This window comes from Micromys minutus (genome assembly GCF_963924665.1).
Source record: "Micromys minutus genome assembly, chromosome: 29".
Taxonomy (NCBI): Eukaryota; Metazoa; Chordata; class Mammalia; order Rodentia; family Muridae; genus Micromys; species Micromys minutus.
In genome coordinates, this window is record NC_137964.1 from 5,572,689 (window position 1) to 5,590,157 (window position 17,469).

The following is a 17,469-nucleotide window of genomic DNA, read 5'->3' on the forward strand; positions in this document are numbered from 1 at the left end:
ATGTTATAGAAGTTTGAGGCTTTACTGTAGAATTTCACAGCAAAACATAGTCTGATTTGGGCTGATTGCCACCACACGAGCTGCTCGAAATGAGTATGGAAGCTGTCTCCTGGTCAGAAGTATCGGAATGATAAATCGTAGCAGTGGCACACATTTAACCCCAGTACGTGGGAGGCAGAGGCAGGAGGATCTCTGAATTGGAGGCCATCAGGACGACAGAATGAATTCCAGGACAGCCAGGGCTACACAGAGAAACCCTGTCTCGAAGAAGGAAAAACCAAGCCAAGCCAAAAGGGAAATAATGGAAAGACAAAGAGGGTGCTTCAGAGCTGTTGGCAGTCAGTGTGTTAGAAGCAGGAGGTTCATGAGTCAGGACCAGTGGCGGCTATGCTGGAGTCAGGCCGGAGGTGAAAGACAGAGGTTTCATGATCAACAGTGTTCAATTTTCTAAAAATGAGATTTTGGGGGGAGAGGGTAAGGGGGGGTTGAGACGGGGAGTCTCAAATAACCCAGGCTGGCCTTGAACTTATGTCCCTCTTACTTTTACCTCCCCAGTATGGTGATGTGCACAACCATATCTGACAAGGAATGTTTTCTAATGCTCATCTTTTAGATTATAAAAAGAAACTTAATAAAAGAAAAGCTTCCATTCAACCTCACTTGCAGCTTTATTCACACAGAACATCCACAAGTATTATCTTGAAGCTGATGGATTACTTTAATTTTATGTCTCATTCTCTCTCAGCCCAACAGCCCAGATGTGGATCTGTAAAGACAAGACGTACCGCGGTGTAACTACTTTCCAGAATTCAGATATGTCTGCGATATGAATAACGTTTTTTTTTTTTTCCTGACTCCCAGAAAACGTTCAACAGGAAACAGGAAAGCCCGTATGTAGCAACTGGAGAGGATGATTTTGACAAAAGAACAGAAGAGAGTGCCGGATTATGGGACTTCAAAGAGAACTCAATTATCGAACACAATTTCAAAACATATCAATGGAAAGAGAAGAAAGTTGCACTGGCCAGTGCCACTGCGCGGTACAGGGAACACAGAAAAGCCCACCCCCATCCTCCCACCCCGTGGCTGTCTCCACAGCTCAGCCCAGCCTTCCCTGGTTTTGTCTTCTCTCCCTTGCACATGGGAAGAACTCAGTACTTGTTTGCTAAGTGCCTGGGGTGGAATCAGCATCCCAAAAGAGTTCCACAAGGCCGGTTGTGGTGGTACTTGACTATAAATCATCACAGTTAGAGGCCAGCCTAGCTACATAGTGAGACTATGTCTCAGAAAACAAAATAAGGCAGGCCATGTATCTCCATGGTAGCCTGGTGTGACAGGCCTCTTGGGACCGGACTGGTCGCTTTCCTTTTCTTGTCTCCGAGCCTTCACCAGGTCCTTTGTGTAAGGAATTTTTGTTTAGTAACCCTCTAGCCATCTTTTGCCCTGGCTGACTCATCCCCAAGCACCCTACCTTTCCTGTAAACCCACAGAGGTTAGAGTCAGTCAGAAGCAAGCGCCACCAGACAATCCAGAAGAGCCAAGGACATAAATACTCTTATGATTCTCTAAAACAAAGTAGGAAAAATTATTTGCAGTTGTGCCCCCAAGGAATAGATAAGAAATCAATAGATCTAGTGGTACCCTTAAATCTTTAAAGACTGTTATTAAAGGGGCTAGAGAGATGGCTCAGCGATTAAGAGCACTGGCTGTTTGTCCAGAGGACCAGAGTTCAATTCCCAGCATCTACGTGACCTCTCACAACCATCTGTAACTCCACTTATCGGAAATTTAACGCCCTCTTCTGGCCTCTAGATGTACTGCATGCTTATAGTGTGCATACAGACATGCAGGTAAAACATTCAAAGATATTTTTAAAACCAAACTACATACATAGTATTTCATGAAGGAAGCCAAAGCATGAGGAAAAGAGATCATACATATTCCAGTGGCCCCTACATTCTACTGTCAAGCCTTACCCTTGGGGAAAGCATTCAAACACCACAGCTATTGGGATTGTTCATTGATAAACACAACCGCAGTTTGCAACATAGAAAAGAGGTGTTCTATTGGCTTGAAAGATAAGCTCTCAATTTGCATATGCACAGAAAAAGAGTCAGCGATATTCACATGAAGCAGATGAGATCAATATATTTTAAGTTTCTTTTTTAAACATGTACATATGTGTGCGTGCGCACGCGCGCCTGTGTGAATTCATGTGTGTCACATTTGTTCAGGAGTCCACAGAGTTTAGAAGAAGGTGTCTGATCCTGCTTGAGCTGGAATTACAGGCAGTTGGCACGGGTAGATGCTGGAAACTGGATCCTCTGCAAGAGCAATTAGTGTTCTTAACTGCTCCGTAGCTCCCTTAAAATTGCTTATGGGTCCTTTTTTGTAAAAAACTATTTCAATAATTTTCCCAACAAGATGGCACAGCAAGTTGTGTTTCATCTGCTGCAACATGAAGCATTCGTAAACAAAATCATTGGAGTCAAGATGGTTTGGAGGTCAAGAGCATCCCTGGTGGGATGGTGATGCTGAACCTCTCGTGAGATGAGAGCTTTGTGTTGGGACTAATCCGAGGACAGCAGTATTGAGGTATGAGAAGGACTGATGCCCGTGTGGTGGCTGTAGGCCAAGTCTGAGGGCTGGATTTGCTGCTTCCGTTGTGTTTATCCTAAAGTGAATTTGGCTGTCTTCATCCATGGCTTTATTACTCTCAGCACCTGACCTCTCTCCCACGCAGGCTCTCTCCAAGTGATTCCTTCTGACCACGCCACCACACAGCCACACATAGATGGAGAGGCACAGTCTTGACTTCTCTATTCCTAGAACTATGAGCTTTAAAAAAAAAGTTTCTTCTGCTTTTGTTTGTTGTTTTTCATTTTTGTTTCTTTGTTTGTCTGGTTTCTGAGACAGGGCTTCTCTGTGTAGCCCTAACTGTCATGGGACTCGCTCTGGAGACCAGGCTGGCCTCCAACACAGAGATCTGCCCATTTCTGCCTCCTTAGTGCTGCTGAGATTAAATGTGTGCACCACCATGGCCTGCCTAATCTCTTTTTTTTTCTTTTAATGTACCCAACCTCTGGTGTTTTATTATGACACAAAACAGCTCTGACACAAAGAGAAAAATAACAAAGCTATAACGGGACTTAGGAATGAGATGGTTAGTTATGAGAAGCAGAAACAGACAAAGAGCCCCGAGAGGCAGATGGAACATGGGGATGTGGCTCTCATATCAGACAGTGGAGACCAACAAACAGCCTTGCCTTCTCTTTGATGACAGTAAGTAAATGCGCTGTAGATCAATTTACACTCTGGAGAAGCCAGAGGCTAGACTCTGCCCTCTGCCCACCATTACCAACTCCAAACTTCACTTCACTGCTTTCTGAGGATCTGTCTATAAGGGGAAGGCATCGTGGCATCTCCACGGCTTCCCACCTCTCCTCCTCTGTCCCCAGCTGTTTACTTATGCCCCGCCTCCTTCTCTGCAATCTGCTCTCTGACTGACTGAAGGTCTTCTGTGCTTCCCTTACAAGTTCAAAGCAGAACCAAGTGATTTGACTAAATCCATAGAAAAGTCTGTGTCATTACCTTAGGATTTCATTACTGTGAATACGCACCATGAACGCAGCAACTTTTATAAAGGACAACTTTATAAAATTCAATTGGGGCTGGCTGACAGGTTCAGAGGTTCAGTCCATTATCAGCATGGCAGGAAGCATGGCAGTGTGCAGGTAGACATGGTGCTGGAGAAGGAGCTGGAAATTCAATATCTCCATCTGCAGGCATCAGGAGACTGAGTCACTGGTCCAAGCTTCAGTATAACCTGTCCCTACAGTGACTCACTTCTTCCAACAAGGCCACACCTTCTAATAGTGCTACTTCCTAAGGACCAAGCATTCAAATGCATAACTATAGGTGCTGTACCTATTCAAGCCACCACAGTCATTAAAACTGTGGTATAACTAAACAAAATAGTTTTTTAGTGATGGCTCAGCAATTTGAACAGTTGCCGGGAGCTTCAACTTCAGGGAAATCAATGGACTCTTCTGGCGCCTTCAGCTACTGAACTCACATACATATATCCACATACATACATACGTACATACATACATACATATGTACGTACATACACACATATATATACATACATACACACATAATACACACATACACACACATACATACATACATACATACACACATACATAAACATAATTTAAAATAAAATCTTAAGGGTCACAGGCCTGGTGAGATTGCACTGTGAGTAACCAAAGAGCAGAGAGAGCTAGGCAGTGCTTGTGGAAAAGGTGCTCCTCTGGCCCATAGTAAGGGCTGGGCCTCTGTCAGTAGGAACCGGGGTCTGCCCGGGAAAGGCAGTGCTTGAAGATCAACTCCATGGGCCCTCTTACACCTGGACCAGAGGTGAGTCTGGCACATAGGCTCAGGGAGAGCACACCAGGAGTTCTCAGAGAGCAGAGAGTACTGTGCTTTCTGGAAAAGGGTCCATTTTGGCCTAGAGAAAGAGCCAGGTCCCTTCCAGTAGTACTCAGGACCTGTGGGCAGAGGTCTGAACTCCCAGAACAGCCTCACAAGAGCTCCCACACCTGATCCCACAAAGACAGAGCTGAGTCACTGCCACCAGAACTCAATGTTTGCCCACTAAAAGTCAAACACTCAGAAACAATTTTCTTCCTGAGCCCACGGGCCCTGAGATCCACAGGAGAGACAGGTGCCAGTCACTGACAGCAAGACCACGTATAATCACAGATAACAAGATGGCAAGAGGAAAACGAAAGAACTTAAGCAATGGAAACGAAGACAACCTGGCAACATCAGAACCCAGCTCTCCCATCACAGCAAGCAGTGGATTGCCAAACACTCCAGAAAAAGAAGACTCAGACCTGAAATCATACTTCACGATGATGATGGAGATCTTCGAGAAGCGTGTGAATAACTCCCTTGAACATTCACAGGAGGACACACATAAACAAATAGAAGCTTTTAAAGAGGAAACACAAAACCTAAAAATGAAATCAGATGCAAGCATCCCCAACAGACTACAAGAGATGGAAGAGAGAATCTCAAGGGCCGAAGACAACATAGAAAACGTAGACAAAACAGTCAGAGAAGATGCAAAAACCAAAAAGCTCCTAAAACAAAATGTACTTCCAAAATTCTCTTTAAAAATCTGTACATGTGCTTCTTCTTCTTCGGGAAAACACCAAGTGGCGGATGACGCCGGTGCAGCGGGAGGGCCTGGAGGACCCTGGGACCCAGGCCTAGGAGACCGCAGTGGCTTCCGCGGAGGATTCGGCAGCGGTCTTAGGGGCCGCGGTCCTGGTCGAGGCCGAGGCCGCGGGGCTCGTGGAGGTAAAGCTGAAGACAAGGAGTGGATCCCTATCACCAAGCTGGGCCGCCTGGTTAAGGACATGAAGATCAAGTCTTTGGAGGAGATCTACCTGTTCTCCCTGCCCATTAAGGAGTCTGAGATTATCGACTTTTTCCTGGGTGCATCTCTAAAGGATGAGGTTCTGAAAATCATGCCAGTGCAGAAGCAGACCCGGGCTGGCCAGTGACCAGGTTCAAGGCTTTTGTCGATATGGGGACTACAATGGTCACGTTGATCTTGGTGTTAAGTGCTCCAAGGAGGTTGCCACTGCCGTCCAAGGGGCCATTATCCTGGCCAAGCTTTCCATCGTCCCTGTGAGGAGAGGTTACTAGGGGAACAAGATTGGCAAGCCCCACACTGTCCCATGCAAGGTGACAGGCCGCTGTGGCTCTGTGATGGTGCGTCTCATTCCTGCCCCCAGAGGCACTGGCATTGTCTCTGCTCCTGTGCCCAAGAAGCTTCTGATGATGGCCAGTATAGATGACTGCTACACTTCAGCCAGAGGCTGCACTGCCACCCTGGGCAACTTTGCCAAGGCCACCTTTGATGCCATCTCAAAGACTTACAGCTACGTGACCCCTGACCTCTGGAAAGAAACTGTGTTTATCAAGTCTCCTTATCAGGAATTCACTAATCATCTTGTGAAAACCAGAGTCTCTGTTCAGAGGACCCAGGCTCCAGCTGTGGCTACCACATAAGGGTTTTTATAAAAGACAAAATAAATTAACTAAGTCTGTTTTTTTAAAAAAAAAAAAAATCTGTACATCCATCTCTCTCTCTCCCTCTCTCTCTCTCTCTCTCTCTCTCTCTCTCTCTTTAAATAAAGTCGTAAGGGAAAAAAATCTTAAGAAAAAAGAGTTTCCTAAATCCTTTACTTTACATAGCTCAAAATCATGTGGTTTTATTTAGTTTTATATTTGTGTTTTGACTTTTGTATATAGACTGATTTTAATCCAGTTTCAAATTTCCTTTATATATGGTGGGGTTCTATAGGAATTTACACATATTTACTCAAAGGTCCATTTTCTCAGCAAGCACTTCTGGGTTTTGACACAGTCAATGTGTATCATTTTTTCCTTAAACATAACTTTCCAAGAGGCCTTTCCCCTCCTGTCTTAATTTGGTCTTCAGTTCTCTAAGCCTGTGCTCTACTAATGCCTGTGGTTTCTTCTTCTTCTTCTTTTTCTTCTTCTTCTTCTTCTGTTGCTGCTTCTTCTTCTTCTTCTTCTTCTTCTTCTTCTTCTTCTTCTTCTTCTGCTTCTGCTTCTTCTTCTTCTGCTGCTGCTGCTGCTGCTTCTGCTTCTTCTTCTGCTGCTGCTGCTTCTTCTTCTTCTTCTTCTTCTTCTTCTTCTTCTTCTTCTTCTTCTTCTTCTTCTGCTGCTGCTGCTGCTGCTGCTGCTGCTGCTGCTGCTGCTGCTGCTTCTTCTTCTTCTTCTTCTTCTTCTTCTTCTTCTTCTTCTTCTTCTTCTTCTTCTTCTTCTTCTTCTTTAATTAATTTCCTAAGTTAATTCCTGGTTTCTTGAATTCCATGTCTCTCCTCTGTTTTGGATTCCTGTTCAGTTTGGAAGGCATACATCCTCTGTTAAACATTTTAAGAAAAATATATGTAGAGATAAACTTTTTGAGCGCTCAAGATCCAAAAGAAAATATTTTTTTAATTACGGAGAAGGAGGGGTTGGGGATTTAGCTCAGTGGTAGAACACTTGCCTAGTAATCACAAGGCCCTGGGTTCGGTCCTCAGCTGGTGGGGGGGGGAGACAACATAATTCTGGGGGAGGGGTGGGGCAATGTTCATGAATGTAGGTGCACACGGAAGCCGGAAGATGGGGACAGGTGCCTAGGAGCTGGAATTATACATGGCTGTTAGCTGCCAAGTGGCTGCTGGAAATCAAACCCGAGTCCTCTGAAGAACAGCCCATCTGAGCCATCTCTCCAGTCCCTAACAATCAGCTTTAGAGCCACATGACATTTTAGCCATGCTACAGAGCGCACTTCTGACATATGCACGCTGACCGTGACGGTTGCCTAAGCTGTCTTTTCAGGAACTTAAACCAATGGAAACCAACAATCCTTTTCTTAGGTCTGTGGGTGTCTGATCAGTAAGTGACCTTTTGACATCAGTGAACTCTACTACAAGTCTCATCTCACTGACTGGCATACCGCATGACAAATGGAGCAGGTTTGGTTCAGAAAAAACTGGAGATTGATGTTTGCCTGTGTCCAGCTTACTTATTTCCTTGAGCGAGATGTCCATAAGTATCAGCCACAGGTACTAATATTGTGGTTTGCTTTGTTTACTGGCAGAATCTCCCAACACAGCCTGGACGGGCCTGAAAAGATGATTCCTCCTGCTAAACCTCAGCAGGAAGAGAGCGCCTCAGGCTGAGCACAAAGCAGAGTCATTCATGGCCAGAACTCAAAGCTCTTTTTTTTGTTTTTCCCTTTCAAAGATTTATTTATTTATATGAGTACCCTGTAGCTGTCTTCAGACACACCAGAACATCCCACTACAGATGGTTTGTGAGCCACCGTGTGGTTGCTGGGAATTGAACTCAGGACTTCTGGAAGAGCGGTCAGTGCTCTTAACCACTGAGCCATCTCTCCAGCCCAGTGGTCAAAGCTCCAACCAGTGACAAGACTATTGACATGTTGAGGAATCCAAAGAAGACACTAGAATTTTCCAGGCTCTTACATCTTAGACTTCTCACTCCTTCATATGGCCCCGAGAGCTTCCCCCAATGCATGATTCACAAACTGGATGCCTAAGAAAAAGCCCTCACTTAACACTAGAGCAGAACATGTGTGTTATTTATTTATCAGATAAATATGATGCCCTGTGCCAGCATGGTGGGTGGCTTCTGCTTGCCTCCTCCCTCACCATCCCTGTTCCCCCTGCTTTCAGGATTGGCTCTCAGTGGGTTTGGACTTGGCAGTAGGCGACTGGGAGGTTTGTAGGGAGCTTACTGTGGCTGTGTATTTATACTTGTGGATTTCTCTCAGTGTGGTTGCTGTGGGTGGAATGCTCAAGGAGACACCCTGGCTCCCAGTTTGCTGCAAATGATCTAGAGACACTTTTATTACATTTCTCCTTTATTAACAAAAGAAGCCAAAAGCACTTTACCTTCCCGAAGGAGGTAAGACATCATTAGCGCTGTCTAGTCTTGGGGCAGAGTCAACTTCCTCTGTTAGGATTCAATACAGTTCACAGTCACTTGTTGTCTATAATTGGATCTAGCGAGCAGGAAAGATCTAGAACAATCAGTAACGCATGAATGTCAAGGGGCATAATGTAAGTAGCAAGTCCTACACTGGAGAAGTTCCATGGGTCTTGTGATCTCTGGGGACATTTTTTGGAAGATGACAGTATCTGTATCTGGCCCTGATAATCATCAGCAGTCTCTGGATTATAGAGGCATGTGAAACCATGTTTTGGCTTTTGCCTTCGTCTAATTCCTGGGTAACTTATAAAGCTACCAATCCTAACTGGGAACAGAATATGAAGAACACTGAAGCAAGTCGAGGCTGCATCACACGAAGCCTTACCTTCGGACTCAACGGAGGAAATGAATCTGGCAAACAGAGATGCTGATACACCAACCTACCATCCTTTTTACTGATGACTTCTTTTTCCACTTGAAAAGAGGCTCAGGGCTGTACCTGGCAGCTCTGGGTCACAAATGCCTACGTAATGTCAACTGCTCACTATGGAAACACTCAGATACCGTCACTATAAACCTTAAATAGTATCACATCGGGACTGAGTCTTTACCTCGTCATTGTGAGCTTCACACCGGGGCCAGTGTGATGTCTCGGCAGCGAAAGGCACTCGGGTGCTGTTCCCGGAACCCACAGACGCATGGCAGGTGGGAAGCAACTCTATAAGGTTGTCCTTTGGTTGTCACAAAGCACCCTGGCCTGCTCCCACACCCACATCTGCTCAGCTTCTTCTGCCCCTGTCTCATTTCTCCTTACATAGAACAGAGCAGGGCTCATCTGGAAGGAGGATCTTATAGCTCATTTCTGGATGAAAGCCAGCTAACGTCTATGGCTGCTTTGGGAGGAAAGGTCAAAGGGGAATTCTTTTTAGTTTCTATGACAACTCTAGAGTTCTTTCTAGTATCTAGATCTCTCACCATACACCTATGGCCTAATAGGGACTTCCCAGACGTCACTTGATACAGAAAGCCAAGAGTGGGACAGCTTTATTTTCAGATCTGTGTGCTAGGATAAACCTTCCAAACGTGAGCTGCTGAGATGCAACCCCCTCAGGAATGGCCGGAAAGCGGAAACTTCAAGTTCAGTGCACTGGAAGGGCAGTGAAGGGTTTTGGAGACACATAAATTAAAAAGAAGAAAACAGCTCTTGCTCTCTTGCAGTCTTGCTCTCCCACCCCTACCCCTCCTCTTCCCCTTCCCTTCCCCCCTCTCCTTCTGCATGCTCATGGCCGGCCTCTACTCCTCTATTCCTCTCTCTCTCTCTCTCTCTCTCTCTCTCTCTCTCTCTGCCTCTACCACCCTCTTAACTCTCCCATGACTTGAATAAACTCTATTCTGTACTATACCGTTGTGTGGCTGGTCCCTCAGGGGGAAGAAATTCCCAACATGGCCCCTCAGAGGCATCTCCTTTGCCCCCAGGCCTCACTACACCTCCATGGGCCATATGCCCCCCACTCTCTTCATCCTTCCCCTAACATTGGAAACCCAGGATGTCATCTTTTCACAACATTGGTGCCCCTGTGACTTTTCCTTTCAGTGACTTTTCCTTCATTGGTGCCCCGTCATCTTTTCCTTTCACCCTTTGTGTCTGCCCTCCTGAGGCCTGCGTCTGTGACTCCTGGTCTGTAAACCAAGCCCTTCGTCAGCCCCTGGCCACTGGAAGGAAGTTTTCTTCATGTCTCCAGAAGAAGAAAGAGGGGGAAAAAAAATCAGATTCGTGACATTTATAGTAACGTGTTAAAGAAAGTCAAATCCAGCATGGCTGCCTAACCGGAACTAAACAGAGAGGACACTAACAGACATGCTAATGTGGATGAAGCTCATAAGGCCTCAGCCTTTAGAGGAAGAACAGGATGGATGCAGAGAGCAGAGAAACAGCCTTACCCTGGGGAAAGCCCAATTGGTTATCCAGCGCCAAATGGCCGGCTGTGAAAACATACATGCAAGTGACTTGTACGGACTGAGCAGGTAATGCTTATGCATTTAGGAATATCTATTACATACATACGCATATGTGTGTGAGAAGCATTACAGACGAGGGCTGGAGAGACACCCTCTTCTGGTGTGTCTGAAAAGAGTTACAGTGTACTCATATAAGTAAATAAAAATCTTTTTTAAAAAATGGATTACAAACAAAAGAGGCCATGAATTTGAAAGAGAGCAAGGGGGAGTATGTGGGGGAATTTCGAGAGAGGAAACAAAAAGGAGAAATGATGTAACTCTATTGTAATCTCAAAAAATTGTGAAGAAAATAAAATAAAAAGAGGAAACAAAGAATAATCTTTAGTGGCCTTTACTTGAACCCTGGTTTTGAAGGGTTTTCGATGCAGTAAGTCTGCAACAGAGGCTTGGAGAGAAGAGGCAAAAAGCAGGCAGACCCTGTGCCCTTTCTGCACCATCCTGACCCATGCTGACAACCTCGGCCTCCACCTGGGTCCTGGATGTAGCTAGAATTGAGTAACTTAACACACTTGGCCCTTTCATGAACCCAGCATCACGCTCAGCCCACCCATGAGCCCTGTGTGATGGACTGTTACTAGAACTTGACATGTTTGACTTTTATGTCCTTATCAGACTGAATAATATGCAGAAACTAGTTACCATAACACCATGGAGTTACAGTGAGCAAAATCCAACCATGGGTATGCCGCAGGAGCAACTGATTTATCCCACAAATAAATTGCCAGGGCAGCAAAGGGTTTTGGAGAAACACGTAGATTAAAAATCTAGGATACAGAATAATCCTAGGTGACCTTTATTTGAACCCTGCTTTTTAAGTTACAATTTCTAAATTTAAGTTAAAAAAAAAACTATAAGCAAATTGCAATGCAATCAGGAACAGGGTAGTTCGTGATGTTAAGGTATTGGTTTCTTTGGAAAGTGTGATATTGGTATTTTGGTTGTTTTAAAGTTGTATATTGAAATGTTTCCTAGTAAAATAAACTGGTGGCTGCTTCCCTTCCCCCCCCCCTCAGAATAATTCAAACAAGGGAGAAACCCATGGGTAAAAAAGAGATGAGCCACACAGTGGGAATGTGTTGGATTATACTAACCTAGTTTATTTGGAATTTTCTGGGTAGAGGGGAAGAGAAACTTTTAAAAATCTTTAATAAGAAGTTGGAGAGTCCCAAAGCATCATGGGAGGAAAATTTCATGGATGCGGAGCCTAGGGACAGGACCCTGGGGTGGGGGTGGGGGATGGAGATCCTCAAATACACTGGAGTATTGAAATGGAGAACAGCTCTATCTGGTTCTTTTCTTTCTTCCTTCTTCCCCTTCCTCTTCCTCCCCCTCCTTTCTTTCTTTTTTTTTTTTTTTTTTTTTTTTTTTTTTTTTTTTTTTTTGAGACAGGGTTTCTCTGTGTAGCCCTGGCCATCCTGGAACTTACTCTGTAGACCAGCCTGGCCTTGAACACAGAGATCCGCCCGGCTCTGGCTCCCAAGTGCTGGGGTCAAAGGTGTTCACCTCCATGCCTAGCTGCGCTTATTCACATTTTAACCGCTGTAGTTGAACTCTGGCTTAGAGGAACTGTCTGTGAGCCCTCCATCTTTCAAAATGTTCTCAGTGTCCTCTAAAAATCGCCACTTTCTGCTGGATTTTTCCTAGGTTGCTATGTAATACATTGAAACTCTGAATAGAGCCCTTCCCACAAAATTCACACTCAGCTGCTTCTTTGGGAAGGAGACAATAGCAGAGGAGATCAAAATTAAACAGTCTAGACAAGGGAGAGAAATAAAATTCTATTTCCAGTTCTATTTTATTAGAGGTGACTTGTTAGTCAGATGACACGTTAAAATTATCCAGAATAAAAAAGGAATGACTCATTTTAAGACTCCCTTCTTTGCCCTTTGGCACTTCACGAAGGGATAACCCCTGCCACTAAATTCTAGGTGGTGTCCAGTGGGCCATAAATGCGGACCGTGGCCTCCAGCACTTTGGAGAAGGTAGACATATAGTTTCTATCTTACTACGAGTGTCCCTATGTCCCCTCATCTTATGCAAAAGCCCTTATAGGCTACATTCTGGTGCTACTGCTGGCCTACAGGGGACATCAGGACTCGGCTGCACATGACTCGCAGCCAAGGAGGTCAGGCTAGGAACTAGGCACTCATGCCCCTTTAGGGAGTAATTGACGGCACGCTCACATTGCCTTCCCCCTTGGACAGTGGTCGGAGGAAATAGCCAAGGAAAAGAATCATGAAAGTAAATCCTCACAAAAGCAATGAGTGAGCTTTCAACGATGATCCAAAACTATAACCTAAGCAGCAGTATAGTCACCGGCAGGGAGCTTTCTTCTCCTCAGCGTTCGGTGGCATTTGGAGTCATCCGCTTACTCCTCCGCTCGCCCCGGCTTGGTGGCCTGACTCGACTTGTAATGCACACTGGAGGGCAGAAGCCTGCATTACCCCACTGACACCAGATGGACCAAATATGGAAGTTCTTCTGGGAAAATGATGGCCCATTGCCTGACCCCAGAAAACTACCTAGGAGTCATGCTCAAGAACGTGTCATTGTGTCACCTGCCTTTGGAGCTTCCTAAGGGTTGAGACCACTTCCCAGCTGTGTTTGTGGAAAACACTGGAAAGAAATTGTAATAAACTTTCATTGCCTGCGGCTGGGATAACAAGGGACAATTAGTTGGTAGCCTAGACACGAAGAATTCAGAGAAGGACAAACCTCAAGGTATTCCAGGAACCTTAGAAAGCCTTGGGCATACACAGAGCTGAACTCATGCTCAGAAAAGGCCGGAGAAGCCCCTGGCTCCCTTGTGCTTCCTGATGTTCAAGCCGGACCTAGTACCAGGCACAGCACCAAACTGAAAGGGACTTTGCTGTCTTTTCTTTGTTTTGTACCACACTGAAGAGAATTTCTGCTGATTCTGGTCTACAAATCTAATGAATAGGATCCAGTGGTCTCACAGGACAAAGAATATTCTAAAGTGAGTTCAACTGCTGGATACTGCTTGCTGTTGTCTCAACTACCCTAGAGGCTGCGGCAGGGGGATTGCTGGAGTTCAGGAAGTTGAAGCCAGTGTTGAAAGTGTAATAGGATCCTATGAGGAAAGGGAGTTCAGAAAACTCACTTAGACACGAAGCAGCAACAATGAGAAATCCAGAGAAGACACATGACACTTTTCAAAATGTCCCAGTTCTCAGTTTTAAAAAAAATGTGAGGAATGTCCATTCATAGGGAAAAGGTAGTGTCTAACACTTTCTCTGAGGAAGACTTACTGGCTAAAAACTTTAGTATACTTTCAAACAGTTAAATCATTAAAAAGACCCAAAGGGGGCTGGAGAGATGGCTCAGTGGTTAGAGCACTGACTGCTCTTCCAGAGGTTCTGAGTTCAATTCCCAGCAACCACATGGTGGCTTACAGCCATCTGTAATGGGATCTGATGCCCTCTTCTGGTGTGTCTGAAGACAGCTACAGTGTACTTATATATAATAAATAAATAAATCCTTTTAAAAAAAAGACCCAAAGGAATTAAAGAGAACAACGTGTAAATAAACAGAAATGATGAAAATGAATAAAACAGAAAATGTAAAAGTATAAGAACAACAGCAGAATTTAACCAGAAGGTTTGAAAAGGAAATTTGACCAGAGAAGGAAGATAGGGGAGGGGAGAGAAGGAAGAAGAGTGGGAAGGGCAGGAAGAAGAGGAAAAGGGGGGAGGGGAAGAAGAGGAAGAAAGAAAGGAAGGAGGAGAGAGGAGGAAGAAAGGAGGAAACAGGGAGGAGTATCAGATTCAAGATTATCCTTGGCTCTAATGCCCTGGAAATGGAAGACCAAGAACACTACATTTCGGGGCTGGAGAGATGGCTCAGTGGTTAAGAGCACTGGCTGCTCTTCCAGGGGTCCTGAGTTCAAATCCCAACAACCACATGGTGGCTCACAGCCATCTGTAATGGGATCTGATGCCCTCTTCTGGTGTGTCTGAAGACACCACAGTGCACTAACATTCATAATATATCTTTGAAAAAAATTTTCTCTAAATGTTGCACAGAGATTATCAGAGATTGGGAAATGAGAAAACAAGGAAGGGTGAGTAATGGAAAACCAACACAATCAGAAGTCAGTCGGAGCATTCCTTGAAACAATGGCTTCACTGCTGTTTATGATAAATTATTCTGTCTTCACCAGGAACTAGAAGAGGAAAGCCTGAAGTAAAAACAGTGGTGTTGAAGAAATGGGCACTAATTACTTTGGTTTGAAGTTCACAGAACACATATGTATTAAAGCATCGCGATATATGTATACAAACATACAACAACCAGTTTAAAAACATAATACCAACCTACAGGAACTAAGACTGTGTGGTATTAGCAGAAGTGTAGCCTCCAGACCAGTGATTGAAAAGCAAAGCCCACAATAAAAACTGGCACATAAACTGAGCCTTAAAACAGGAGTTGAAGAGATAGCTCAGAGGTTAGGAGCACTGACTGCTCTTCCAGAGGTCCTGAGTTCAATTCCCAGCAACCAGTGTGGCTCACGACCATCTGTAATGGGATCTAATGCCCTCTTCTGGCCTGCAGGCATATGCGCATGTCTGGCAGAGTGCTGTATACATAATAAATAAAGTCTCATTTTAAAAATGAGCTGGAGAGATGGCTTGACTATAAGGGGAACCGGCTTCTCTTGCAGAGGACCCAAGTTTGCTTCCCAGCGCCCAATTGGCAGCTCACAATTACCTGTAACTCCAGCTCCAGTGGATCTGAAGACTTCTTCTGGCCTCCGACAATCATACATGTCTGCATAAATACAAAAGGTCATAGCCAGGTATCATGGGCAAGCCTGAAATTCCAGTGCTAAGTATTCCTTTCTCCTTTCTCTTTTCTCACTTTCTGAAACTTCCATTTAAGGGCTAAAGTGATATCTCAGTGGCTAAGAACATTTGTTGGAACCCTGTCTCAAAAACAAGCAAACAAAGCAAGAGCAACAGAGTGCTTGCTGCCTTTGCAGAGGACATGGGTTCGGTTCCCAGCACACAAATAGCGGCTCACAGCTGTCTGCAACTTCAGTCCCAGCATATCCTCTGCCCTTTGCGTGCACCAGGGAAACACGTGGTATACAGACATGCATGCAAGCAGAGCACACACACACACACACACACACATATAATTAATAAATCCAAAAGTAGTGCTTACATCACATTTTCTTTGTTGAACTTTGTTTTTTAAGTGCAAGCATCAGCATTACTCTCCCTCAGCTTCAGCCTTCCTGCTACGATGGACTGAGCCCTCAAACTCCAAGCTTAAGTGAACTCCACCTCCTCGTCTCTTCTCCCATATTTGATCACTGCGTTTCAACAGTAGTGCTTTTTTTTTTGTTTGTTTTTGTCAACCTCTCCATCCGGGCCATAGCTACCCACCCAACCTACACTTGATCTCCCAGCTGGTCCTGCCCTCTTTCTGAGCCTCTGTCCTTCCCTTTCTCAGATCTTTGCAGATAAGCCCCTGCCTGTTATGTCTTCCCTGGACACGGTATAAGCCAGGATTTGTGATTTCTGTGTTCTTCTAGCACCTGCCTCCACCCTCCTGACATCCATATTCTGAGGTAAGGATATAAACCACACTGGCCTATGGACCACCAGCCCTCCTCAATGAAACGGAAGCTCTAGGAGTACAAAAGCGTGTCCGTAATCCGAACCCCTAGCATCTCTCACTCCCGTCTTCTACCAGGTGACCAATAAACTTGTGCTGCAATAAATGGTCGGTGTCATGCGTGCTGCTGGACACCAGCCACCAAGCAGGGCCCCCTCCCCGCCCCACAAGCTGACCATCCTGATTGGACTAGAGAATGATAATTTCTCAACGAGACCAAGGTTGTCATTAAAGGGTCCCTATACTAACACCAATCCCATTGGGTGGGATCATTTTCTTTCCATTTTCATAATCCTCTCTCTAAATATAAATATATGCATGTAATATATAATATATATAATATATAATAATACATAATATATAATACATAATATATAATATATTTATGTATATATTGTGGCTATGTTTAGCCCTGGGTACGAAGTGGTAATCTTGTAAGGACAGAGCACCCGTTCTTATGGTACAACTTTTCTGAAGTCTGCTTTGCCTGAGGAGTCAGGCCACTGTCTCAAGAGGCTTCCTATTAAGTGTTACCAGTATCAAGAATTTTCTAAACCAAATAAAATATGAACAAAATGTTAGCAGATCATTTAAATGGGATCATTCCAATCTCATGAACCACCCCCCAAGAGAGAGAGAGAGAGAGAGAGAGAGAGAGAGAGAGAGAGAGAGAGAGAGAGAGAGCTTTCAGGATATCACAAAATCCAACATTTAAGCATCATCATTTGTATTAGTTTCTTTTCCTTTGCTGTGACTGAAATAACAAGAGCAGTTTGGAGGGTGGGCCACTTGGGTCATGGTTTGAGAGGAGCTCATCATGGTGGGGAAGAGTTGATGAAAGCAGGCTCCTTTCTTACATCTAGACCAGCCAGTGACGACAAATGCTTAGACGCTACACGTTGTGCTTCAGCTACAAATCCAAGCTAAGACCTTGGAGGGGTTTGGTATTAATTATTTCACAGAAACATTTTGATGTCATTGTGGTCCATTGCGATGACTCCTGTTTGTTTCCGAAAAGAGCCTGTTCCAAAATTTCCTAACATCACAGCGAATTCTGCCAGAGTGATTTTTCTAATGGATACAAAAGTTCCAAGTTTTGCTCAGCAAATATGACAGCCAAAGTAATTTTCTCCGCACTCTTTTTATTCTGTTAAAATACCACCGGTACCTGAAGCCCAGGCGGAAATCAGAGACAGATGTTGAAAGCCATCTGCAGAAAACTGTGTAGTCCGTGTGCACAGTTCTAACCGTTCACAATTT

General features: G+C 44.6%; 1 pseudogene across 1 annotated transcript; it reads left to right on the forward strand.

Annotated features, from left to right (window-relative positions):
* The first annotated feature begins 3,215 nt into the window (after positions 1-3,215).
* Positions 3,216-6,090, forward strand: LOC308439280 (small ribosomal subunit protein uS5-like; annotated as a pseudogene). The gene is made up of 2 exons: positions 3,216-3,282; positions 5,230-6,090. The product of its transcript is annotated as a small ribosomal subunit protein uS5-like (transcript).
* Positions 6,091-17,469: the final 11,379 nt, after the last annotated feature.